At 32.4% G+C, this 21,594-nt stretch overlaps 1 pseudogene; it reads right to left on the minus strand.

The window, feature by feature from the left end:
- Positions 1-2,682: 2,682 nt before the first annotated feature.
- LOC129873795 (ferredoxin--NADP reductase, leaf-type isozyme, chloroplastic-like) lies at positions 2,683-20,108 on the minus strand (annotated as a pseudogene).
- Between the last annotated feature and the right edge of the window lie 1,486 nt (positions 20,109-21,594).

Raw genomic sequence — 21,594 nt, forward strand, 5'->3', positions numbered from 1 at the left:
ATTTGAGAAACACAACTCAAGTAATATGTGATAGTGTGTATTACTCTCTCTCTTTTTAAAATAAAAATTTGCCATATGAATTGTCAGGTGGAAAAAAATTCCAATCATTGTAATAAGTTTCAACACATAACTAACACATGTAACAAACTCAACTGAAAATATAAATTGAAACACATAACTTCACTCTTTAAAAATCAATTCAACATATATATACTTTTTTTAAGAAAAAAAATGTGTCAGCATATAAATAAATAAAAATCACGTGGACGAAAATTCAAGGTACAGTTGACATTGAAGTGTGTTTCTCAAACTAATGAGTGATAGTTTTGGTGCGTTTTTCACACTTTCAATAGTTTAGGTATAAAACTGGAATTTTTTTTGAATAATTTAGGTGTATTTTTGAGACTTAACCAAAAAGGTGCCCGTAAAAAAAAATCAACGTGGACAAATTTTTTTTTGGTCAGACGCACTTGAGTATGTGTATACACATATTTGGTCTAATCAACATAAAGGTGTACTTCTCAAACTAATGATTGATTGTTTAGATGTGATTCTCACAATCTCAATAGTTTAGGTATGAATTTTTTTTAAAAAAAATGATAGTTTAGATGTGTTTTTGAAATTTAACTCTTAATAATTTTAAAAAATTTAATTACTTTTTTATCAAAATTTTCTTTATCTTATATCTTTACACCTTAAGTCCAGTTCTTAAAAGAATCCATAAATCCAAACTCATTTATTCAAAAATAAAAATAAAAATAGGGGATCTACCTTTAAAAAATGTATTTTTTAGAAATTTTATTCATCTTCTCCATAATCCAAAAAAATTATTGCTTTCATAAAATAAGAGACTATAAGTTGAAAAATGATGGAAAAGTCTTTCCTACTAGTAGGAAAAAACAAAATAAGAGATAAAAATATCATTAAATTTCTTTAAAATAGAAAATCTGAACCGAATCATGGATATGTATTATATTTGATTTGATTTGATTTTTTTTAACTACCAATTTCATTCGTTAATCAGCAGTGAAAACTAGGGATGTGAAAAAACTTAACCGACCGATAAATCGAACCGAAAAAATATTATTGGGTTATTGCTAATGAATTATTGGGTTAACGAATTTTAATGGGTTTATAAAAAAAATTATCGGATTAACGGTTCGATTTTGATTTTTCTTATTGGGTTATTGGATAAACCGATAACCCAATAAAAACCATTCATAAATATTAAATATTAATAATTAATAATTAATCTAACATATATCACTACTTTAGTACTTTATAGTTTACCGCCTTAGACTTTACTACTTATTCGCTGCTTGTTGTTGCCATGTATTTTGGGGAGGAATAAATGTATCTCTCTATTGTTCTTTAAGGTGTTGAATGAGCCACTATTGTCTTACCTCAGGTTGTTGGTCTATGTTTCCTAGGAGAGTTTGTGGCATGTAGTAGTATTGAGCAGATACGATAATAGTTTAATAGATTAATAGAAATAGAATGATTCATGACAGATGAAACTTATTATATTTTGTTCACTTCGTATTGATTTAATCGTCATCTTACAGTATTCATTTGGGGTGGGTGTCATGTATTCATATCTGTCCAAATTGATAAGTTCATCATTTTTACAATTTCTTATCTGTACATTAAATTTGAGAATAAATAAACAAATATTGGAAACGTAAGAAAGTGAGTTCAATCTAATTTTCAAAAGCATTCTTTCATTAAATGTAAATGCTACGGTAATAGTCAATTAAACTAGTGATTGTCTTTTTCTTTCAAGCTTTCTGATTATCTTGGTTAGGAACTTGGTCAGAATTTTGCTGAATATTTGGTGAATCTGGCGACTGTTCAAGTTGTGTTGTTGGACTACTTTAATTTTTGTTTTAGTTTCTAATTGTAGTTTTTGCAAGTTTGTAAACATTTGTAATTTGATTAACATCATATATGTAGCATTGCGCCAAATTGTTAGAGAAGTGAGAAGTCATGTATTTATTTTATGATCATTTTCTTATTGGGTAAATCGAAAACCGAACCGTTAACAATCAAAAATCGATAAATAAAAAACAGATAAAAAATATCTTATTGGGTTCTTATTGGTTTAGCATATTTAAAAACCGAAAACCAATAAACCGAACCGATAATATATAAAACCGAATCGAACCGACCGATGCACACCCCTAGTGAAAACAGTTGCAAGAACCATGTAACTTAATATTTTCTTTTCATTAGGTTTTTTTAATATATTTTTTTATTTTATCTTTATTTATTATTTAATAATCCTATTTTATTTTTTACCCTAGCTCTACTTCATATTTACTTTTCTTGTAACTTTATCATTCAAAAATTGTTGATGTGTGACACTATGTAACAACGGAAAACGATACATTCTATCCAAATGTTGTATTCCTTAAAATAATACAACACAATACAATACGATAAATTATGAAACAATACATAACAACCATCCAAACAAAGTGTATAGCATAAAGCATCATAGGGTGTACATTTCCATTCAACTTTATAATTGATTTCTGCTATGGTCCTCTATATAAGTATGTTCAAATGGACAAACATTTCATATTTATGGAGGTTCATACAGAAGTATGTTATCATCCATACCCCTTTAAAACCCAACTTCTAAAGGGGCATTTATTCCCAGAACACCGTCACAACAAGAAATAAATATGAATTTTTTCGTTAAAAAATAATAATTTAAAAATAAATAAGATTTACAAACCTACATATTTACATGAATGCAGAGCAGAGAAACTAACACTTTACTCATATTTAATTTGTACAAAGAAACCAAAAGTTTTAGTAGACTTCCACGTTCCATTGCTCTACCTTCTTCAACTTCTTTTTGTAATCTGCCCAGTTTATACCTTCAAAAACATAGGCAAAAATGTTAGGCTTTGACTAATATTTCTAGTGGATCATGACATTTATATTGAATTTAAGTTATATATATTGACGGCTTGACTGTATTAGGTAGTTATTACTCTAGCTTATAGTTTACCAATTAGACATACTATGAAGAGTTGCTGCTTATTTACAGTGCACAAAACTCGAATTCTTTAATATATGTATGTATGAAGTAATGAGATATTTGAACTTATGTTACCATCTCTTTCAGCAAGTGAAGTCATAATGTCATCAATTTCCTGCTCCATGCCCTTCAGTCCACACATGTACACAAATATGTTGTCTTTCTTGAGTAAAGTCCATAGTTCTTCAGTATATTCAGCCATTCTGGTTTGGATATACATTTTTTCACCTTTCTCATTAGTCTGCTCCCTACTCACAGCAAAGTCCAGTCTGAAGTTCTCCGCTGCCTTTTCTTTCATTTTCTCAAATTCCTGCAACAAGCTCCCAAGTTATAAAATATAGTAATAAATTTTTTATCCAACAAGTATTGAAGACTAAAATTACCTCCTTGTAAAGAATTGAGCTGCTTGTTGGTACACCCAAGAAAAGCCATGCTAAACCATTGAACTACATAAAACAAAAATGGCCATTCGAGAAAATAATGAGGAAATGTAAGATGATGATGAAACTGAGTATGAAAACTAGTGATTTCTCTGATTACCTTGTAATCGTCATGCTTCTCAAAGAACATTTTCCACAAGAATGCACGAAAAGGAGCAATTCCAGTTCTAGTGGCAAGCTGCAAGATGAAAAGATCAAAGTCTAATAATTAACAACTATGTTTAGTCATGTTAATGGGGAGAACACAAAAGTGCTTAATAGTGACAAAAAAAGAGCTAGCACAGACCATTATAACTGTAGCGTTGGGATCCTTTGGCATGAGCATTTCTTTTCCAACAGGTCCAGTAATCTTAACTTCAGCTCCACGTTTCAAGTCACCTGAAATATTAACATTCCAAGTAGGTGCAGGGCTCTAAGCATATATTCATTAAGAAATCTTTAGTTCAGCTCGCTTTATATATGCTGGAAAATCATGCCAAGTACATGATAATTGCTAACATTGTTTGAAGGTTTAGGGGTCCTTGATTCTTACATAAGAAGTTCAAGCAGACTCCTTTAACTATTTCCCCTTTGTCATTGGTGTAGATGAGCCTTTTGACACACAGAGATACCTGTATGAAACCTCTAGTTAAATCAAATACTAGAACAAGGATAATAACTAGCTAACTAACCTATTGATGACCCAACAATGTTCTGAGTTTTGATAATGACAAAAGTGAACCAGGTTCATACACGTTGCAGGACATAAAGATTAAAACAAAAAGGGCTACAACAAAAAGAAAATAAAAAGTCAATAGCAACAAACAAAGAAAGTGATATAATAAAGACTCTTATAATGAGGACTCCTAAAAGGAAAAGAATTAGGTGGACAAATAGTTTTCCAAATAGGACTCAATAAGGTTTATGTTTGCACACTATAAAAGGGAAGCCACGACATTAATTGCAGTGGCTTCTTGGAAAATCTGATCGACAGTTTTCTGTCAAGCAAGAGGCAAAGCAGCAGTTCAAGAGAAAATATTGAAGAAAGAAGAACTAGAGTTAGGTTTTTTTTTCTGAAAGTTAATTCATGTGTTTGAACTCTACTTAGGAATATTATTGAGTTATAATTTTCTAAGGTAGAAAGTGAGACTTGTAACAAGAAGTGGGTTTGACTTCTTGAAGAATTTGAGTTGCGATTATAGTTAATCGTTAGAGTTTAGGGATTTGAGTTAATTTCTTGATTATTGAGTTGTAATTTAAAATTACTATTTGAAAGATTGGTGAAGTTTGGTGAAAATCCTACGAGTTTAGGTTGTGGTTTTTCTTTCCTTGAGCAAGAAAATTTTCCACAATAAATTTTGTGTCATGTATTTACTGTTCACTTTAGTGTTACTAGTTCAAGAACCTGGTTCTTGAATTTGTTAGGTGATATAAGTTTCTTCAATTGGTATCAGAGCAAGTCTTTTCACTCAAAAATTCAAATCTTGAAAAGAATCAATGGCTGCACCACCCACAACACAAGAAGGACAATCACAGACAAGGCCACCACTATTCAATGGAAAACACTATGGATGGTGGAAAAATAGGATGATAGATCATCTGATAGGAGATAGTCCAGACCTTTGGAATGTTATCCTTGACAGACCTACTATTCCTATGAAGACTGGAACAAATGGGACAACATAGGTACCAAAATATAGGAAGGAGTGGAATACGAAAGACAAATTGGCAATTCAAAATAACGCAAGGGTGTAACAACCCCTAAAAATGTTGTATGTCGGTATTTCAATTCTCGATGAAAATAATACAGCTTCTGTATTTTGGGCATAACTTTTCATAAGTTGGTCCAAATTAGGTGATTCAAATTTTTGGGTAACCAAAACATCCTTACCTACAACTTTCATGAAGAACATATCTTAAGATTCGGAGTATGAGTAGGTCAAATAAATTAATCTTTGCAAGATATAGTACTGTGACGGAATTGAGTGTTTATAGAAGAAAATTCATATCTCACTGTAAGTTGCTCCAAATTGGTTGATTCTTGAACGATATGAAACTAGACTTCCATATCTACAATTTTTATGAGACACCAAATCCTAATAAGGAATTTATCTTATTCAAACGCAGCTTCAAAAAAGAGTATTCTGTTAAAAAGAACTCATCTTATCTACCATGGAAACATCTAGATACATTTGACATCATTAATGACATAAATTGTCCTCCATTTAACATCATCCATGACATCAATATATTCCATTAAATTTTCAGATTTTTCTTTATAATTATTTTATTTATTGTTAGGTCCCTCTTTCCCACCTATAAATACCCACCTTATTTCCTCATTTTATTCATCAAGCTTTCTTAAGCATTTCTTCTCTCTATATACTTCTTCTCAAATATAGTTTTAGTTTTAGTAGTATAAAAATACTACTCCGGTTATTCTTATACTCCGGGTAGTACACAAAACGCTCCGGCGAGAAGAAAAGGCTAGGGGTCCAAGAGTGTTCCAATTCAGAGTAAACCTTTGGATTTAAGGTATGTAAGGCTTGCATAGCATCAGATTGAGTTCGTCCATGCGCCCAATATTTAAATTTATTATAATTGAGTTATAGTTGAGTTTTATCCAAATCTTGAATTCTAAATGAAATAATTCTTCTTCTATTGAGTTTGATATATTTATGTATTAATATTATTATTATTGTTATCTCTCATATTATTGGAATTATTATTCATGGCTACTTTCCCATGAATCCTAATTGATTTGATGTTCATGAATATTTTTACACATATTTTGAGTAAAGATGTTGGCTTTTTATTATTTTCATTGATAAAAAGAAAGTTATATGAATTAATACTATATATGTATTTTATTGAGTTTTGAAAGAGCAAAAGAGTTGAGTTTGAATGAATTTGAGCAAATGATATTTTGAGCAAGATGTTTTGATGAGATGTAAATGATGTTTTTGGAAGTATAATGATTGATGAACATGAAATGAGATGAGTTTGATGATTTAAATTAAAGTCCAATGAGACTAGATGATGAGTTTAATATGAGCACATATTTTGGGAGTAGTATTGAGCACCGAGTTGGGTAAGAGTTTAATTGACTCAAACCCCAGAACTACGTAGCCAGCGTAGGATGGAGGCTATGCCTCTTAAGTCCTAAAAAGAGGACTTTGATGAGTGGATCCAAGATGGTGATGTCCTTTACCCTGGCAAGGTATTGGATGGATGTGGCAACGACATCGCTTCGTTGTATCATCGCTAGCTCATAAGTGATGGTTGTCGGTTAGAGAAACTCCCAACTGAGTAAGCATTGCTTATTACTATTATTATTATTATTATATTTTAAACTTGCATTACATATTCATGTTGAGATGATGTTGAGTTCTGAGCTGAGTTTTATTGAGAGGAGTATCTTGATATCTGTCCTTACCTTCCTGCCATTTTACATACTCGTACATTCCACGTACTGACGTCATTCGACTTGCATCATTTTATGATGCAGATACAGGTGTTAGAGATCCTCAACAGGCGCATCGTTGAAGATCATTTCTTTTCGGCTATTTGGTGAGTCCTTCTTGTATTCGAAGGAACTCCTTATCCTTTTATTATTGTTGAGTGTGATGTTTTTTTTGAGGTAGCCATGGACATGTCATTGGCACCATCTAAAAGTATTAGAGGCTTCATAGACAGAGTCTGATGATGTAATCGGAGTAGTTCTCCTTAGAAACTACTTCTTCTAATAATTATCTATTTTTCCTTTGATTATGACAAGCCCACATTAGTATTCTTAAGTCTTCCGCTGATGAATAAATAAGAAATGAGACCAAGTGATTCTCTCAGAAGCCAGAAATGGTTTCTGAGTGCCGGCCACGCCTAGGGTACCCTCTCGGGGCGTGACAAAGGGCTAAGAAGATTTTAATTTGTGGAATAGGTCTAGATGAATCCAATAGAATATCTGTCTGTCAGGATGCAAAGGCAATATGGGATACCTTGCAAATTGCCCACGAGGGAACAAATCAAGTCAAGAAATCCAAGATCGATAATCTGAATCGACAGTATGAATTATTCAGAATGATGGATGGAGAAACAATTCAAGACATGAATACTAGGTTTACTGCCATAATCAATGAAATCTACTCTCTGGGAGAAGTAATTCCAATCGAAAAAGCTATCAGAAAACTCCTAAGTATTCTTTCTGAATCATGGGAAAGCAAAGTAAAAGTAATTACTAAGACACATGATCTCGACACTATGATGATGGACGAACTCATTGGAAGTCTGCTGACCTATGAAACTAAGAAGAATCAAGAGAAAGAAATTGGAGGCAAAAGGAAAGAGAAGAACCTAGTTCTCAAAGACACTAAGAAAGATGATTTTGAAGAAGAGTATATAGCATTAATGACAAAAAGGTTTCAAAGAATGCTGAGAAAAAGGCAAATAAGTCAGAGAAGACAATATCAAAGAACCACTAATAAAGACTTGAGAGAGCAACTATGTCACAAGTGCGGAAGTTCAGATCACTTCATCAAATTCTTCCCACTATGGGCCATGGAGTACAAAAAGAATAATCCTAAAAGAACCAAAGAAGTCAGGAGTGATCAATACATTCCTACAAATCGAAGATTGACCAATCAAGAGGCTAACATGACTCTGAAGAAAGCTTTTGCAGCAATGGGAAATTCTTCTAAGAAGAGTCTAAAAGGATTGAAGCTAAAAATCAGTCATTACTGATAATAAAAGGAGAAAGAGAGTACGGCTTCCTAGCATTAATGGCAATTGCAGAGTCAGAAGATGAAGAGAACCATTATCAGTCAAAAGACACAATCCTAGCTCTGATGACTGGGACAGATAAAAGATGAAGAGGACAACAAGTAGTCCAAGGTAAGCTTTCATCAAATCAAAGAAAATCTTCATCTTTATTCCAAAAGGAAACTAGAATCTCTATCTGGTGTACTCATCGATGTATATCATGCAACATGTGCTATAAAAGAACAGATGTTGGATGAATATTCAGCCTTGAGAATAGATAATGAGACTTTAGAAGCCTTAAACAACAATCTTCAAGAAAAAATTAATGGAATGAACTCCTCTAGGAAAAGAAAAAAAGTACAAACCAATGTACACTTTGCTCTAGATGAAACTATAAAAAGGTTAAACAACGAATTACAGTTTTTAACTAAAAAAATGAGGCACTGGTTGAAGAACTCGAAAAAACTAAAAGGGAATTGGAGATCAATAGGAGATGGATTAATTCATCTACAATGTTTGATGATATTCAAACAAGTCAATCCTCAACTAAACATAGAATAGATTTCAAGAATAATTCTATAAAATTTGGTAAAAATTGTTATGATATGCCATGTACTCACTGTGGACAAAATAGTCATCAAACGCACTTATGTAAAAAGAGAAATATAGCTATTAAAAACAATCTAATCTATGTGAGAAAAATATCTTATAGAACAGGAATTAGGGAACTGGTTCACAAACATAAGTACCTACCCAAATGGACTAAGAAAAACCTAATTCATCCTTCCACTCATAAAAAAGGATCCAAGTGGATTTGGGTGCCCAAAATTAATCTCTGATTGATTATGCAAGAATAAGAAAAAGGAAGACATAAGTAGTGGTACTTGGATAGCTCTTGTTCAAGACACATGATAGGAAACAAAGTTAACTTCCTCTTACTCAATGGCTTCCATGGCGGAAGCGTAGCTTTTGGAAATGGAAAGAAATGCGAAATTATGGGAATTGGCAAAATTAGACCCTTTCATTCTCAAGCGATAGATAATGTGTACTATGTCAAGGATTAAAACATAATCTTCTCAGCGTGTCACAAATGTGCAACAGAGGGAATGATGTACTCTTTACATCTACTGCGTGTAGAGTAACTGGTATAAAATCAAAGAAATTGGTTCTTATAGGAAAAAGGCACAAAAATATCTACAAAATTGACATTATGGGTCCAGAGACACCTATGTTAAAAATCTTAAGTGCAGTTGATGATAATTCATTCTTATGGAACAAAAGACTGGGCATGCAAGCTTCTCAATAATAAACAAATTGATCTCAAAAGAACTAGTACGAGGATTTTCAATGGGACGATTCAATGAAAATCAAGTATGTGAAGTGTGTGCACAAGAAAAACATGTGAGATCGTCATTTAAACCAAAAGGTATGGTAAGTACAACGAAACCTCTGAACTATTGCACATGGACTTATGTGGACCAATGAGAGTTCAAAGTCGTGGAGGTAAGAGGTATGTGTTTGTTATCGTTGATGATTACACTAGATTTACATGGACTCTATTTTTAAGTTCAAAAGATGAGGCATATGATGTATTTGAAATTTTTGTGAAACTGGTTCAAAAGAAATTAAAATGTAATTAATGAGCATCAGATCTAATCATGGAACAGTTCAAAAACTCTAAGTTTCTCGAATTCTGTGCAGAAAATAGGATAGATCACAATTTCTCTACACCACGAACACCATAACAAAATGGTGTAGTAAAAATGAAAAATAGATTCTTGGAAGACATGACAAGAACTATGTTGATTGCCAGTGATCTTCCTAAGGGATACTGGGCAGAAGATGTAAACACTGCATGTTACTTGATTAATAGATGTATGATTAGGTCTATACTCAATAAAATGCCCTATGAATTACTAAAAGGAAGAAAACCAAACTTAGCGCATCTCAGGGCCTTTGGCGGTGTATGTTATGTAAACAACAATGGCAAGGATGCTCTAGAAAAATTCGATGCCAAAAGTGATGAGGAAATTTTTCTCGAGTATACCTCAAAGCAAAGCCTATAAAGTTCTCAATAAAAGAACTAATCGTATTGAAGAAAGTGCACATGTTATATTTGACAAAGCTAATCACTTGGTCGAGAAAGATGTGAAGGACAACCATGATGAGATGGATATGACTAACCTTCTACAAGGAGATATTGATGATGCTGACTATGAAGACACTGAATCTTCAAATAATAATGGCGGAGCTCCAGACCAAAACTATGAACCAAATGAGCCAACAGAAGATACTTTTCCAGCTATGAATGGTGTCTCTACTGAACCTGGTCCTCCTCCTTCAGTCTCTGGACAAAGCATTCAGACAAACAACTGGTAACACAAAAACTCACATCCCTTACAGAACCTGATCACTCCTCTTGACTCAGGAATTCAAACCAGATCCAAACTATGAACTTGTGTGCCTTCTCAGCATATCTATCAGTCATAGAACCTAAGAACATTAAAGAAGCACTCCTAGATACGGATTGGATCATTTCCATGCAGGAAGAGTTAAATCAGTTTGAACGAAGTAAGGTATGGAACCTGGTTCCTAAACCTCAAGATCGAACAATGATAGGAACAAGATGGGTATTCAGGAACAAGCTCAATGATCCAGGAACTATCACAAGAAACAAGGCAAGGCTTGTGGTTCAGGGATACAATCAAGAAGAAGGGATTGACTATGATGAGACATTCGCTCCAGTAGCCCGAATGGAGGCTATCTAAATACTGATTGCGTTTGCAGCACACATGGAGTTCAAATTATATCAGATGGATGTGAAGAGTGCCTTCTTGAATGGATATCTACAAGAGGAAGTGTATGTTTGTCAGCCATCAAGTTTCGAAAACCATGAATATCCTAACCACGTATACAAACTGGATAAAACACTTTGTGGTCTAAAGCAGGCACCACGTGCATGGTATAATAGACTGTCCACATTTCTTCTTACACATGGATATAGAAGAGGCAAGATCGATAATACATTGTTTCTCAAGAAAAAGAGACCTCATGTCTTAATTGTGCAAGTATATGTTGACGACATCATTTTTGGAGGAACAGGTGCACGTATGGGAGTCGAATTTGCAAAACTTATGAGTAGTAAATTTGAAATGAGCATGATGGGAGAATTGAACTACTTTCTTGGACTCCAAATCCATCAGTCATCATCAGGAACACTGATTCATCAACAAAAGTACATCAAAGAACTACCGAAGAAATTTGACAAGTGCAGTTAACATGGCGAAGAACCCGGTTCATCATAAGAGAACTAAACACATTGATGTGCGCCATCATTTTCTTTGGGATAATGTTGAAAAAGGGAACATTACTATGACTTTCTGCAAAACTGAGGAACAGGTTGCTGATATCTTCACCAAGTCGCTAGGACGAGATCGATTCAAGAAAAACCGTTTGGCATTGGGCCTAATCTACCAATAAGAGTTCCTTCACATTCTCTCTTTATCTTAAAATATAAATGTAAAGATCGTTTCTTCATTGTCACAGACTTTCACTAAAATCACATGTTGTACTGTAACAGGTATCCATTTAAGATTGAATAGTACTAAGAATACTTGAATCTGCTGATATTACCCTTAGTCTCCACAAGCATAGGCTAGTTACATGGTTGAAAACATGTCAGTACCAGGATGTCAGCATAAATACAGGTTAGCACTCATACTCACAATATGCATTTATGAGAATAATGCTATGACTAGTACCCTCAGAGGTTAATTTACTCAAAAAACTAAAAAAAACTGAGGAACCTGGTTCCTTATATTCTTCATCAATTTGTTTTTCTTTTGATGGGATAACGCCTGTGTTTTTATCTTTCCTATTTAATTTTTTTTGGAACTCAAACCATCATACCCCTATCACATCCGTTGTCAGCCCCCTAAATCACTTCTATCACTCCAATCACCTCAACCGTCATTTCTACTGCACACCCCATGCCCTTCTTCATCTCTTCATCTTCATCTCCAATATTTTTCACTCACTATATCTAATCCCAGTATGAATCTTCTTGTTTCTTACTCCGATGATGATGACACTGCATCATCGCAGAGGGAACGTTCCTTTTCTCCTAAGCATAGGACTCCGTCCTCTCCCCCTCTGCTCCCTACTTCTCCGGTGGCAGTATCTCATGGGGAATCTCCCCTCGCCTCACCTACAACACCTTCTTCTCCAATGGAGGTAAGCCCAGCGAAATCCTTCCTTGACATACCCATATCATCGCCCCCATCTAGGGTTGTGTCTCTCCAAGGATCTCCTCATCAAACTCGCTGGCGGCACCCTTTACCCTATCAGACTCCCCGACCATCATTATACCTCCTCCATTCTCCTCAATTCTGTCCTTTACCCTCTTATCTTCTCCTCTGTCCTCACCCTCTCCAACTATCCCTATTTCCCTACTTGTCACCAAACCCTACCGTTGTCCTTCCCCTATGTCTCCAAGCCCTAACGCCCTTTATTCATCTCCGTCCTTCACCCAAGAACCCTTGGTATCCAGTGCTGACATTCCCATTCCCCATCTTCGCCGAAATCCCTCTAAACGACCCAGAAAGCATATTGTAGTCAAGCAAGTTGGCCCACGTACCATTCACGAGTTGTAAAAGGATGGCGGCAAAATCACAGGCTGTCTAATCTAGTCAAAAGAGGGCTCAGACTAAGGGTAAGTCTCCACTTGAACCCCCCTCCTCACCAGTTCATCTTGTATCTAGTACTAACGATGCCAATGATTCTGTACTCTCTGACACTGCCCCACCCCCACTAAGATAAATAAAAATCTTGCTAAATTCTTGGCTATAAGGAAGGGTTTGTATTTTACCTCAAAGGCTTTTCTACATGGGAGGGTTATCGACGTAGAGGTTAGGGAGTTTCCCTTTGTTCAGAGATTGCTCCACAAATTGACTATTCAGGGTTGGGCACACCTATTTGTGGATACTACCCTAGTGATCCACGAAATTAAGGTGGTTGAATTTTACAGAAATCTCACTGTCCTTGAGGGCAATATTGTTACTTCTATAGTAAAAATAGTGGAGCTTGTGTTTGATCACATTAGCTTAGGTGAAATTCTGAAGGTTTCCACCACTGGCCTGTCTAAATATGTTTGAAAAAGAGATGAAGATTGTCTGTTTACTGCCAAATTCACACAGGGGTGTGTTACAAATCGCCCCAAGAAGGTACTTAAGGGGGAAATACAGCCTTTCCATAAGTTGCTTTATGAAGTTGTTCACAAGGGTGTGGTTCCAAGAGGTGAACGCAAGCATGAAGCTATTTTTTGAGATATGGGCGTTGACCATGCCCTTGATCAAGAGTCAACTGGCTTGTTCTGATTATTCGCCATATGGAAAGGGTGTCTGACCCTAAACCTGGTCCTCATCAGTTGACATTTGGAAATCTTCTTACCTTGGTCTTCGCTGCGTTTGGTGTGCCTTTGTAAAAAGGGAGAATGGTAACTAAAAAGGATATGATTGATCAAAATACTATGGCTGAGTGTGATTGCCTGCTTGCAGTGCATCAGACTTGCGCACCTACTCCTCTGGTTGTAGGTCTAGTTGCCCAGCTAATGGCTGAACTCAATCTGGTGAAGGATCAAAATGCTGGTTTAAAGGTGGATAATGATGCCTTAAGGAGGGACCTGATGGGGTCACAGGCTTAGGTGGCTTTCTTGAAGGAGAAGATGATTCAGCAACAATTGGATAATAATACTCATATGGATAGGCTGCTCCAACTCATCTCCCCATTCCCCTCGACTTTTGCTCTGACTTCTTCACCAGCCAAGCCTCCTTCCTCTTAGTGTCTTTCCCAGTTCCTCAATTTATTTTTGCTTTGACTGTGCAGGGTGCTTAAATAGTTAATTCTTATTTGTAAACATATTGTATATGTTGTGAAGTATGTGTGCTTTACTATCTTGTTCAGAAAAACTGATTGCCATATGTTTCTCCTTGTTATGGAATGTTTTTGGATGGCTAATATCCGTAGATTTGATGTTTTCCTTGGTCTATTTTAGTCTTGTTGGTCCCTTCTGACCTTGATCTTGTGTTTGTCTATGTCATGTTGCTGTCTTACTTGTTTCCTTTTTGAGATGTCAAAAGGGGGAAGAGTGTGTTGTTATTATTTGGATTGAGAACAGATACAGGTTGCATAAAAATGGAGTTGTTAATTTGTCATCATCAAAAAGGGGGAAATTGATGACCCAACAATGTTCTGGGTTTTGATAATGAAAAAGGTGAACCAGGTTCATACACGTTGCAGGGCATAAAGATTAAAACAAAAAGGGCTACAACAAAAAGGAAATAAAAAGTCAACATCAACAAATAAGAAAAACGATATAATAAGGACTCTTATAATGAGGATTTCTAAAAGGAAAAGAATTAGGTGGACAAATAGTTTTCTAAATAGGACTTGTTGACACCCAATTTTGGCCCTCCACAACGTTTTTTTATTTTAAAATAAAAATAATAATAAAAAAATAATAATTAAAAAAAAGTGATATATATATATATATATATATATATTTTAAAAAATATTTTTTGAACAGTAATATATATTTACCTTTTATCATTATTCACACACTGTCTCAAAAAGATCTGTTATTTTAAAACTAAATATTTTGTTAATTAATTTGGCTTAATTAATAGACCCATATTTGAAGTAATTTATTTAAACTTAAGTTAATTATTTTACTTTGACAAAATTAAAAAGTTTGTAAATTAATTGATGTTTAGCTTTCTTTAATTTTAAATAAATTAAAATAATTAGATTTTATAAAACTCGAAATACTTTCAAGTTATTTTTATCATCTTTATTTGTTTTTAAGATAATGTATATAGTTTGTATAATTATTACCTTTTTAGTAGTATTCAAAATTGACCCATAAAAAGATTTTATTTATTTCTAATAATTATTTCGTAAATTAATTGGTTAATTTTACGTTTTCATTTCTTCCCCTAAATAACACATAACTAATATTATATTAACAACATTTTAATTCCAACATTAATACTGCATTATGCAAATAATATATATACCATTCCCTCTTCAAAAAATAATAAATAAATAAATAATAATAATAATAAATAAAGAAATAAAATAAAAAAATATTTTTCTTCATCCAAAAATAAAAATAATTAAAAATTAATATATATATATATATATATATATATATATATATATATATATAATATACTACCCATGCGTGTTTCCTCTCCATTTCCCCATATATATATATATATATATAATACTCCCCACCCATGCCCCTTCCCATCCCCTTTTCTTTTCAGAAAATATATATATATATAATTAACTAACATATGTGTGTCCCCTCCCCATTTCCCCATATATATATATATATATATATATATATATATAATCAACCCGCGTGCCCTGCCCATACCTTCTTGTCCCCTCTTAAAACATATTCATCCGAAAAAGAAAAAAAAAGAAAAAAAAAATAATAATAATAAAATAATGAATAAATCCATTGTCTTTATATATATATATATTCATATATATATATATATTCATCCACAATAATAAATAAATAAATAAATAATTTTCGCTCACTCCGCATCATTTTATATATTGGCCCATTCCGCATTATTTTATTCATCCATTTTTTCTTATTTCATCCGCATATTCCTATAAATAGAGGGGGCAGACAGAGAGAAAAAGAGGGAGGAAGAGAGACTAAAAATCCTTAGGCTATGATTTTGAATTTTTATAGCAAAGAACTTTAGAATTTTTTCCTCTACTATATTTGATTCTACTTGAAGAGAAGGGTAAATTTGTGACCAAGCCATCCCCATTCATTGCCTCGCAATAGATAATATTTACTCCATGTTCCTCTATTTTTTGTTGTCATTATGATAAAATATTGTCCTAAAAATGTTATCTCCCTAATTTCGTCATTTTCTTCTTATTTGCATGAACACTTTGAGAGCGAAAATGGAGTCTTGATTTGGGACTCTAAGAAATTCGAGTTTTTAAGACTCGATGAAATCATCATCCCCCCCACACGGAGACGATATCTCAGACTTCTTGAATAACAAACAAAACAAGATGGTCTCATTCAGAGTCGATTCCGCCCGCTTATATTTTCCGTATTTTATTGTTATTTTTATTATTATTATTATTATTATTAGTGTTAGTATCGTTATTATTGTTGAATTTATTATTATCATTATTGTTGTTATTTTTTATTTTTTATTTTATCATTTTATTATTATTATTATTATTATTATTAGTAGTAGTATATTTTATTTACTGTTATTATTATTATCATTATTATTAGTATATTTTATTTGATGTTGTTGTTGTTGTTGTTGTTGTTGTTATTATTATTATTATTATTATTATTATTATTGTTGTTGTTATTATTATTATTAATAGAAGTAGTAGTATGTTTATTTTACTCTTAGTATTAATACTTATTATTATTATTATTGTTATTATTATTATTATTGGTTGTTATTATTATCATTATTATTAGTATATTTTATTTACTATTATTATTATTATTATTGTTATTATTATTATTTTCGTTATTATTATTATTATTAGTATATTTTTATTACCCTTTTATTATTATTATTATTATTATTTAGTATTTTTATTATTATTATTGGTATTATTATTATTATTAGTACTATCATTATTTTTATTATTATTATTATTATTATCATGTTCGTTATTATTATTATTATTATTATTATTATTATCATTATTATTATTTTCGTTATTCTTCTTCTTCTTCTTCTTGAAGGGGAGCCTTGGAGTAACTGGTAAAGTTACTGCCATGTGACCAGGAGGTCACGGGTTCAAGCCTTGGAAACAGCCTCTGGCAGAAATGCAAGGTAAGGCTGCGTACAACAGACCCTTGTGGTCGGGCCCTTCCCCGGACCCTGCGCATAGCGGGAGCTTAAGTGCACCGGGCTGCCCTTTTTCTTCTTCTTCTTCTTCTTCTTATTATTATGTTTGTTGTTATTTTATTATGATTATTATTATTATTATCATTATCATTCTTATTATTATCGTTATTATTATTTTTCTTATTATTATATGTTATTATTATTTGTTATTACCGTTATTATCCTTATTATTATTATTATTATTATCATTATTGTTATTGATATTATTATTATTATTATTATTATTATCATCGTTTATAACTATTATTATTATTTATTTATTATTATTATTACTCATATTATTATTACTATATTTTTATTGTTGTTATTATTATTATCGTTATTATTGTTGTTGTTATTATTTTATTACTATTAATTATTATTATCATTATTATCACTGTTATTATTATTATTCTTATTACTATTCTTATTATTATTATCATTATTATTAGTCTTTTATTGTTATTATGATTGTTGTTGTTATTATTATTATTACTACTACTACTATTACTATTATTATTACTACTATTTTTACTACTATTATTACTATTACATGTTAAACTTGCATATATGATTTGAATATGTTGTCACTCTTGAATGCGATAGCTAACGTTATATAGATGTTTGGGTTTGGGTACCTCTAATTAAAATATGTCATTATAATGGCAACCTTTTTTTTTCTTATATAAAAGAGACCAATAGTTTTAGGCTAAGCTACTAGTGAAAAACAATATTCCATTTAAACACGCACTTATTTTATGCATAAAACAGCATTAGTCTATTATTTTAAAAAATCTTTTTTCACTTAAATATTCAGCTTTGTTTTCGGAATTTTTAAGCAACCTTTTCCAGTTTAATTATTTAACCTAAGTTTGGTCGGTAATCATTTTTAATGAATCTTAAAGGATGCTTAACCCCTTCCCTTTAGGATAACTAGAACACTTACCTAAAATCACATAAGTTAAGTAGACCACTAATTGGAGTTCATTTTTTAACATTAATTTAATTAATTATCTAGGTATCCTAATTTACCTTAAATAATTAGGTGGCGACTCCTTAAAATTAAATAATTTAGAAATCATCAATATATTGTACACCGTTTGACCTCGAGTTAAAATGGGGTATAACAGGACTCAATAAGGTTTATGTTTGCACACTATAAAAGGGAAGCTACGACATTAATTGCAATGACTTCTTGGAAAATCTGATGAATAGTTTTTTGTCAAGCAAGAGGCAAAGCAGCAGTTCAAGAGAAAAACATTGAAAAAAGAAGAACTAGAGTTAGGTTTTCTTTCTGAAAGTTAATTCATGTATTTGAACTCTACTTAGGAATATTATTGAGTTATAATTTTCTAATGTAGAAAGTGAGACTCGTAACAAGAAGTGGGTTTGACTTCTTGGAGAGTTTGAGTTGCGATTATAGTTAATCGTTAGAGTTTAGGAATTTGAGTTAATTTCTTGATTATTGAGTTGTAATCTAAAACTGCTATTTGAAAGACTAGTGGAGTTTGGTGAAAATCCTACGAGTGTAGATTGTGGTTTTTCTTTCCTTGAGCAAGCATGTTAGTGAATTTTAAAATAGGGCCTTCTTTACTAAGAGGGACTCCGATTCTAAAAGATAATGTATGTGTACAATTGGCCAACACCACTCTTTATATGACAATTTGTGGCAATAGGCCTACACATCTTTCACAAAATGATGTTTACAACCACTGCCTGTTGTATTTTGGATAAAATTTGAAGGAATGGGAAGTTTAATAGCTTACGGTTTTGGAGTCTCCGAAGTCACCAAGGGCACTGCTAGCAATGGAGGACAATCTGAGCTTGTGAGGCTTCCCATTACTGTCAACACCATCTGGAATCACTCCAATAGATTGGCCTTCTCTGTATGGGATCTCTCCTGATCAACCCCAACAAAATAAATCATTTACACCAAAATTAATCTCAACTCATCGTCTTACAAAGAGTTTAACTTCTATACACTAGTAGTATAAAAGAATTTTTATGCTACCAAGTTACAATTACATGAAGTGTAAAAAAATTATTTAAGTTCATTTGTCAAATTCACAAAAACCAAATGAACTACTCTCTCTGTTTCAAATTTGTCCTACTTTTCTTTTTAGTTCATTTCAAAAGAAACGCTTCTTTCCCTTTTTGACAACATTTTGGTACATTCTACACATGTTCAGTTTGAGACAAGAGATTCAAAAGTCTTGTTTACTTTCTTAACCTCTATGCTAAGTCAAGGCTAGACAAAGAAATTGAAACAGAGAAAATATATCTATTTGGTTAAGGCGATACCCTCAGTGGAAAGACCATGTGCCAAGTTTCTCCAGGGGCATCATCTCCAGTGATCTTAGTGTTGAGAAGGCATCTGCCAATGTAAGGATCCTTTGGCCTGAACTTGTTTACAACTACACCTTCATCCTGTTTCTTCGATACCTTCGCAACCTTTGCAGGTACTTCTGTTGTGACTTGGGCTCTAATGGGGAACACTTTTCCACCAGCTGATACTTTTCTGTCGCATAAAGGAACCTGTTCAAACAAATATAACTTGTGTACACTCAGACTGTAGTTTTTCTTTTTTTACACTATGAAGTATGTCATTAGAAAAGTAAATTAAATGTAACTATCCCTGATCAGTGCATTTGCTTAGTAATCTTCTACGACATCTTTAGTGAAATTCTTTTATACTAATTGACAGTGTATATAAGTTAATCGTGTAACGATCTCCAAGAAAAAAAGGAAAAAGAAATCAAATTTACCTTGTTATAGGTGATATTTTCAGGGGAAATGAAGATGTTTTTGATGGAAAGAGAAGTGGAATTAGAGGATGGTAGAGAGAGTGAAGCACTTAATGCAGCAGCCATATTGGTTATGATGCTGAGAAATAGTAGAAGAAATTGAGAGTGGTGACCAAAAGAACTGTTTTTGTTTTTTGGGTTTGGGGGGTGGGGTGGGGTGGAGTGGGGGAGGGGGGGTTGGGGGATTGAGGTTGTCAAGAAAATTAGGAGAAAGGTAGGGAGCTAGGATCTTTCTGGAGAGATCAGTTGATTAAGAATTAATTTGCGGAGGAGATTGGAAGATCAAGATGTGAGGATAAGGAAAAATGCATAATTTAGGCCTAAAGTCTTTTGACAATTTTTGTTTTTTGATTTTTATTCAGTGGTGTTCGAAGTTCGATTAAATTCGAATCGCGCATTGCAGGATCCATTCGAGTGTGACAATACTTTCAATAGAATTTTTTCCATAACCAATTTACAATAGTGTAATTTGAAGGGGTCTCTAAAGTGATTATCAAAGCAATTACTAATATTTGTATTAAGATAAACGGTCTATATCATAGCCTTAAATATGACACTTTCCGAATTCTACTATTACGAAATGCTTTATGCACGGATTGTTTTTTCTTTCTTTCTAAATTTTTGGCTAAAAAATAAATACGACTTTGATTTTTAATTGTTCATTACAATTTATAACAAGAGATCCATACAAGAATAAAGTACCAGTTTAGTTTCTTTCTTTTTGTCGCGGTTTCTCTCTTCCAATAATTTTTAACAAAATTTACATATTTATAAAGGCTTAAATTATCGACGTTTTCTTAAAATTATCAGCATAATTCATTTAGACACCTCAATTAAAATTAGTAACTATTGAATATCTAAAATATTCAAAACATATACCTTTAAACTGAATGCTTATGTGGCAAAAACGTGTTCTTTATTTTTAATGTGTACGTGAAGATATCCAAATGACATTTTTCTTATTTTCTTTTTTGAAAAAAGTACACTTTTTTTGCTTTATTAACACTAGTGTACGTACTGATGTGCGGATAATAAACGTACTATTTTTAATTATTTTAAATTGTGATATCATGTTCGAGCATGTTAAACCATAATATCTTACAAAATTTCAACTATTAAGATAAAAATATATATATTATCACTAAAAAAATATGATATAATAATATTTGTCTATATACACCTTCACAAAACTACTCTCAAATTATTTTTATCAAAAAATAAATGAACAAAATTAGAATGAAGGATATTACTTACTCTAAATCTGTATATAGTAGAAAAAAATTAGCATGTATTGTGCGGATATGTATACTAGTGTCAAGATATCACAATTTAAAATGATTAAAAATAATACGTTAATATTATTCGCGCATCACGAGAGTAAGTATACTAGTGTCAATAAAGCAAAAAAAATGTACTTTTTTCAAAAATGAAAACAAGAAAAATGCCATTTGGATATCTTCACGCATTCATTGAAAGTGAAGAACACGTTTTTTGCCACTTAAACATTTTATGTTTAATAGGTATATGTTTTGAATATTTTAGGTGTTTAATAGGTATATTAATTCTAGTTAAAGTGTCAAAGTAAAATATACGGACAACTTTAAGGGGCCTTCGAT

The sequence above is a fragment of the Solanum dulcamara genome, chromosome 11 (genome assembly GCF_947179165.1).
Source record: "Solanum dulcamara chromosome 11, daSolDulc1.2, whole genome shotgun sequence".
In the NCBI taxonomy this organism is placed as follows: Eukaryota; Viridiplantae; Streptophyta; class Magnoliopsida; order Solanales; family Solanaceae; genus Solanum; species Solanum dulcamara.